This window comes from Talpa occidentalis, unplaced genomic scaffold (assembly GCF_014898055.3).
Source record: "Talpa occidentalis isolate TD23 unplaced genomic scaffold, MPIMG_talOcc4v2.1 talOcc4.14, whole genome shotgun sequence".
In the NCBI taxonomy this organism is placed as follows: Eukaryota; Metazoa; Chordata; class Mammalia; order Eulipotyphla; family Talpidae; genus Talpa; species Talpa occidentalis.
The window spans coordinates 28,288,282-28,294,864 of NW_023601433.1; the positions used below are offsets into that span (position 1 = coordinate 28,288,282).

A 6,583-nucleotide genomic window follows, 5' to 3' on the forward strand; every position below is an offset into this window, starting at 1 on the left:
TCCCCAGGCAGAGGACAATGGTCCAAAGTCAGTTTGAGAAATCATGAGAATTCGCCTTAACATGTAGTGGATTCACGCAAATCAAAGGCTGCTCAGGTGCCACCTGGAAAGTGTAAAGGAAAATAGAAATCCCTGTGCCCAGGAAAACAGAATTTCCGGTGTCTCTCAAAAGCACAGGGAGAGGGAATGCAAAGCACCCGGGACCTAACAGGAAATTCACCACACCTGGTGCCCTATCACAATGCCCTGCAAAGAGCAGGACATATGAGCTGTAATAATTGCTACAGTCATTTATTCAGACTGTCTCAGAAGGTGCCCAGAAGGAATAATTTGGAGAGCGTATCAGAAGTCACTACTTTGAGATATTCCACCTTCCTGAGGTCAGGTGGTGAGGGAACCTGCTAGGTGCAGAAATAAAGACAGCAAATGCAATCAATGACCAGATTATTTAGAGTTGGAGGTCGAATTCAGTGAGCGTGGGTAAGGGAGGGGATAGTGAGAGAAGCTTGGGTTGTGTAGGTAGAACAGGCCTTTGAAGAAATAATGCCTAAAAATATTCAGACCTTGTTGGCAACAATAAAGGCACCAAACTAAGAAATTAGGACACCTTCAGCAACAAGGAAATAAAACAACCCAATTATGAGGGAGAGGAGTAATGCTCAGTGAAACTTGAACAGGCCTGGGTTCTATATCAAAGAGTCCACTTCTGCTGTCAAATTGCTCCCTATCTGCCAACTCCTGTATTATGACACCCCCTGTCCCTGGGCAACTGATCCGACGTCGTAATCTGAAAATTATCCTTCTTTGTTCTGTTCCAAAGTCCCATCTCCATGGATCCATCCACAAGATAAAGACCAGTGAGACACTTGACTGAATATTCAGGGTGTAGGACACTACACCCTGGCAATCCCTCAGCACAGGTCACCCCTCCTCACAACTCCATCCCATAGAGACACACTGTGAAATTTCAGATTGTGCGCAGGACCCAGGAAACTAGTGCCTGATTCTACACTCATGCTAACAACTCACATGGAACCAGCAGACTGTTCTGTAGGACTGGACAGGACTCTGGAGACCATGGGCATCGCTCCCTACTGTGACCCCAGAAAGAGCACGCAGGGGTTCAAAGGATCTCCAACCACAAAGGATGGTGTGTTGCCTGGGCACTGGAGACAGGCTCCTGGGAGGACGGTCAGACATTGAGGCAGAGAAGCACAGGCAGCAGGTTCAACCCTGGGGCTGGTGATGCCAGAGACAGAAGGTTCTGGAAGGATAGACAGCTGACACCTTCAGGGCAGGCTCTTGGGGTGACTGGTCAGTTCTAGGACTGCAGTGACAGAGACCCACATACTTGGGGCTGACAAGTGAGATGTGTTGACTCAGGTCTGAGGATAATATCGATGAAGGCATTGGCAAGGTTGGTTTTGGTTTGCTTTGTTTGGATTTTTGTGTACTCTGAAGAGAATGTGGTTTGTGCCTCTCTTCAGCAATGGCTACTTTGCTGTGTTTCCTCAGCTTGTAGATTCTGCCCCCTTCTTCCATGGGATCTCCCTTGGCAGTGTCTGTCTCCAGATGACCCATATTGTAAGGACCAGGCGAATAGGTTTAGCTTGTCGACCCAATTCAACCCACAACCCATTTCCTCCATGGTCAAGTCCTCCCCCTCCTTGAGGACACTGCAGATGGAGGTTGCACCACCAAGCTCTTGCGATCAATCAGGTGGGCAGGACTGGAGGCCCACAAGGACCCTGACCCTCCACTAAATGACTGTCCATGGCTCCATCCTGCTCTCTTACCTTAACATGGTGACAAACCTCTGACAGGTGATGAGGTGTCCTCCTTGGCCTCCCATCAGGACAAAGAGACAAGCCCATTGTTGTCTCAGTGGAGGAGGGGTCTGGTACAGCTGCTAACTGGATGAGGAGCCCCCAGGACACCGCTGTTCTCTTTTCCATCTGCAGGTCCTGGGTCTCCAGCCAGCTCAGCACTGCTCTGCTCATGGATCCCTCAGAGCCTCTGCAGCGCCACGCGACTCTGTGGACCGACTAGGAAGGATCAGAATCAGGTGACTCTGCTACCTGTGCCCCAGCTTGCCTCACCTCAGTGATAGCAGCTCACCCCGAGCCTCCTCAGGCCTCATTGCTCACCGGGCTGTGTGATGCCCTCATGCAGGACAGGTTTGCAGATCTATGGGATGAGGGCCCCTCTCTCAGAATGGAGTGGTCACAATGGTAATGAAATAATACTCTGCACAGAGTCTGGTCAAGCATGAGGCAGATGTGCCCTAGTTCTGCCAGGACACCCCATGACATGTTTTTTAGGTAACCATGATCCTGCTCATGGGCATAAAGGCCTAGTAAGTAGGATGGGTATCTGAGAGGATATTACTTCTGCTATCTATGCAAAGGGCATTAAATAGGTTAGCCTGTTTATGAGTGTGAGTGTGAATGTGAGTGTGTGTTGTGCCTGTGCAGTTTGATATTACCCTTAAAAAAAAAAGTCAATGTGTCAAATCCAAAATTTTTATTTCCCTCACTTTACTTATTCCTCTATGCTCAGTATCTATATTTATATTAGGAGATATTGTAACAGGGTGGTCCCCAGGAAAGGGGGAGGTTCCAGGTTCCCTGCCCCACCCAAGGGAGGGTGGAGATGAGCAGGGAGAGGAGAAGCTGCAGAAGAGACTGAGGAAGGAAGCAGGATGGAGCCAGGAGACCTGGAGGAGGCGCATGGAGCCTAGAGACACGTGAAGAAACTGAGCTTGTCTTTTGGTCGTGGACTGGGTGACACAGATGCGGGTGAGACCCGTGGGGAGGTGACAATGGCAGCTTTTATCTTGATGTTGATTTTGCTCTTTTCCTTCCGGGCTTGTCTGGTTGTTTCTGACCCTTTTCTGTGGGTCCCCACAGGAAGATGCTTTAGACTTGTGGCAGGCTTTGGGGCCTTGCTCTGGGCCGATCCCATTTGGATGGACTTTTACCCACGAGGGGACGGTATCTTTGGGTGCTTCATTTAGAAACTAGACTCTTTGCCTTTCCTGTATTGTTTCCTAGTTTTATTAAAGTTCCTTCCCATTAAAGTCTCATATGTTTTGTGTTAATGTGGCAGATGGCAGAACCCATTTAGAATAGGCAGATTTGCAGGGTTTGGGCTGCCCCTCTCCCTGCCCTGTAACAGTATGAGGATAAGAATTTTAATAGAGGAGGAAGAAAAAATTTTTATGTTCTTAACACATGTCTAACCATTGAAAACAATTCATGCTTATTAAATCCTTCAGTAGCAATCCCAAAAATAATTGCTCTCATTTCACCCATTTCACAGATGGGGAAGCTGAGGCATGGAGTAACGTGCAAATTACTCAAATCAGAACTAGAAAAGGGACTGAGCCCACAGCAGATTCTCTGTCCCAGCATTCCCATGTGGGAACATAATTGGCCTGTATGAAGCATGTGGATTTGTATTAGGGAAACAATCCCTTAGGTGTCCTTGTAAATTACTCATAATGTGATATAAGGATCCCTTTCAAGAGAAAGTCATTTTCATAAATCTCATGAACAATCACAGTTATATTTTGGAATCGATCTAGATGGTGGCTGATCATCAGGAAATGTTACTGAAGTCGATGACTTGTCGTTCTCCACAGAGTTAGAGTTTCCAAGATTTTAGGAAAGTCCAATCGCCAGGACTGTGCTAACAACTGGCCCACGCTGCACTGAGACAAATAAGCAAAGGTGTGAGGACTGGCCCTGAGGAGTCAGCAGGCCCTGGAGACTCTGAGGGACACATGGAGGGGAGGAGGCGTCAGGGGGGGCTGTGTGGGGTGCTCGGCAGGGAGCAAGATGGACGGGCCTGAGGCCTGTGGCCCTGTCCAGCCTCAGTCACCTCTTTACACACAACTGGGAGGGGCAGCGTGTCAGGGGTGTCTATGCCCAGGGCACAGTGGCCTCTCAGGGGGTCCAGGTGCAGCGTTTCAGCATGTGTCAGTGAGTCACATTGTATATTTTCAGCAGCAGGAGCCTGAGGACAAATACATTTGTTAGGGATATTAGGGAAAGCACACATGTCAACACTATACCTTAGAAAAAATCGGCTCCTGTGCCTACCTGACAGTTGTCCCACAACCATGCCTTTGACCTAGTTGGAAAAGGATCCTCAACCTAAAATATCAGGAAAGGAACCAGAAACATGGAGCCTGACCAAGGTCTCAGGTCCCCATGTCCAACCCACACAGAATCTGTTTTCTACCATGGAGGGAACAGAAGGAGGGTCCCCACCTCTGGCCACAGACAGACTCAGACTTAACTGGGAATCAGATTCCAGCCCCGTGAGCAGCTGAGTGTTCACTGCATAGACATGGGAGGTCAGACACCTGAATACAGAAGTGGGTCCCTGACAGGAGGGCCCAGAAGGCCTGGGATGAGGCAAGGAGGAAAACTACATGCCCAGTGCGGGGAGGGCAGGAGAGCGAACAATGGGCTCTGAGGTGGCAATTCTGGCCACCCATTACTTCTTGGGCATTTTGAGAAAATCACAGGAGCAAAGGCTGTCATTGGTTATTCCGAGTGTCTGGTGAGGGGCCCATGTCACGCTCACCCAGGGCCTGGTCTCCATCAGGCTCAGAAGCAGTCATGCTGGTGACTGTCAGCACATGCAGGATGACATTCATCTTGGCACCAGGGGGCGCTGTGGTCCTGGTTTGGAGACCTAATTAGTCCAGACACTGGGCTGTGCTCAAGTGCACTGGGCATGACTGATGCTCCCTCTGAAGACACATCTGCTGTAAAATCAGCTCCGACAACGAAACCCACACCTGCCATTTTTCTAAATTCAGGAAATCACCAGCATAGGCCCTTAGGTTCAGGGCTCAGACAAGACTGAGACACACACCCTGGGGACTGGAGAGAGATTTGCATTGGCTGCCCCGCCTCCTGGAGCTGCAGGCAGGGAGGATAAGACAGGAGCCTGGAGAGTCCAGTGCAGCTGGGCAGCCTCAGGCCAGAGCTCCTGGAAGCCTCCACCATGGCCTGGGTGTCCTTCTACTCCTGCCCCTCATGGTCTCCTCAGGTCAGAGCAGCCCAGACACTCAGGGGTCCCCCTCTCGTATATCCTGCAAATACACAATCACGAGGGGCATCTGTCCAATCTCACTCACCATGATTCTTGAGTCTTCTATTCCAGGTCTCTGTGCTGTGCCTGTGCTGACCCAGGCCCCTTCTGCATCTGCCTCCCTGGGAGCCTCGGTCAAGCTGACCTGCACCCTGAGCAGGGAGCAGCGCTCCTACATCATTCAATGGTTTCAAAAGCTGCCAGAGAGGGCCCCACGGAATGTGATTTATGTGAAGAGTGATGGAAGCATCGTAAAGGAGCAGGGGATCCCCGATCGCTTCTCAGGCTCCAGCTCAGGGGCTGACCGCTACTTGACCATCTCCAACATCCAGCCTGAGGACGAGGCTGAGTATTACTGTGGCACAGGCAATTATATTGGTAGGCAAAACAGTTAAGCCACAGTGACACAGACAAAGGGGAAGTGAGGCCAAAACTCCCTCCCCTGCCCCCTCTTCCCCACAGGGATCAGGGTGAGCTACTCAGGGTGAGCTACTCCCTGTCGCTCTGCAGGACCCTGAGATCTCGACTCCTCCTTCCATCCCTGTGGCTCTGACCTCCTCCCAGACAGAAGGACAGTGAGGGACATGGGTCATCACTGAGGTCATTTGGACAACACAGCATCTGTGTCCTCCCTCAGGCCCGTGGGGTGATGCTGGGAGAGACAAGAAGGATCCTGACTCTGAGAGAGGGTGGGCACAATAACCATACCCCAGGGCTCACAGCCCTGTGCCCACAGCATGGGCTCTGCTCAGAGAAGAGTGTGGACACTCAGAGTTTCAGCGAATTGTCTGCAGGGAGTGTCCTGCCTCCTGGTCCCCATGGAGAGAGCAGGATTCCTGTCAGGACTGAGTTCACCAGAAAACATCTGACTCAGAGGGAGGCTGGACAGAGTGAACCCCATGGAGGGTCCAGACTGGGGACTAGTTGGGCGTCAAAGAGCCTGTGAGAAGGTCTGCAGCAGGAGAATTGGGGCTCATTGGCATCTCTAATGGGGTAGATTATCAGCTTGTGATGCGGAAAATGACTCCACATCCACCACAGGACTTTGTAGGACTGACCAGGACACATCAAGGGAGGCAAGCAGCAGGGATGGGGGAGAGTGGATGCTCATGGTAGAAATGTAGACCCACCGTGTCTCAACCTTGTGAGGGACCCACATCAAATGTACTTGGTTAGGTGGGGAGCAGGTCACTGGACACACATTATTTTCCACAGCAGACATAGTGATTGTGTCCCTGGTCCCAGCCTTGACCTTAGCTGGGTCAGAGGGCATCAGGCCAGACCCCTGTTGACTGTCTCACAAGGTTATATCTCTGAGGGAGTCTGGGGACTGCCTGGGCCTGGGTGACTCCTAAGTGGGCAGGAGAGGATGGGTGCAGGGGCTGGGGAGGCGTGGGCAGGGAGCAGGGGAGGAGAGCCCAAGATGGACATCAGGGCTCAGTCCTGCAGGGAACCCTGACACCAGGATGGCACAGTC

At 51.2% G+C, this 6,583-nt stretch overlaps 1 pseudogene; it reads left to right on the forward strand.

The window, feature by feature from the left end:
- Positions 1–5,019: 5,019 nt before the first annotated feature.
- On the forward strand, positions 5,020–5,594 carry LOC119244095 (immunoglobulin lambda variable 4-3-like; annotated as a pseudogene).
- The last annotated feature ends 989 nt before the right edge of the window (positions 5,595–6,583 follow it).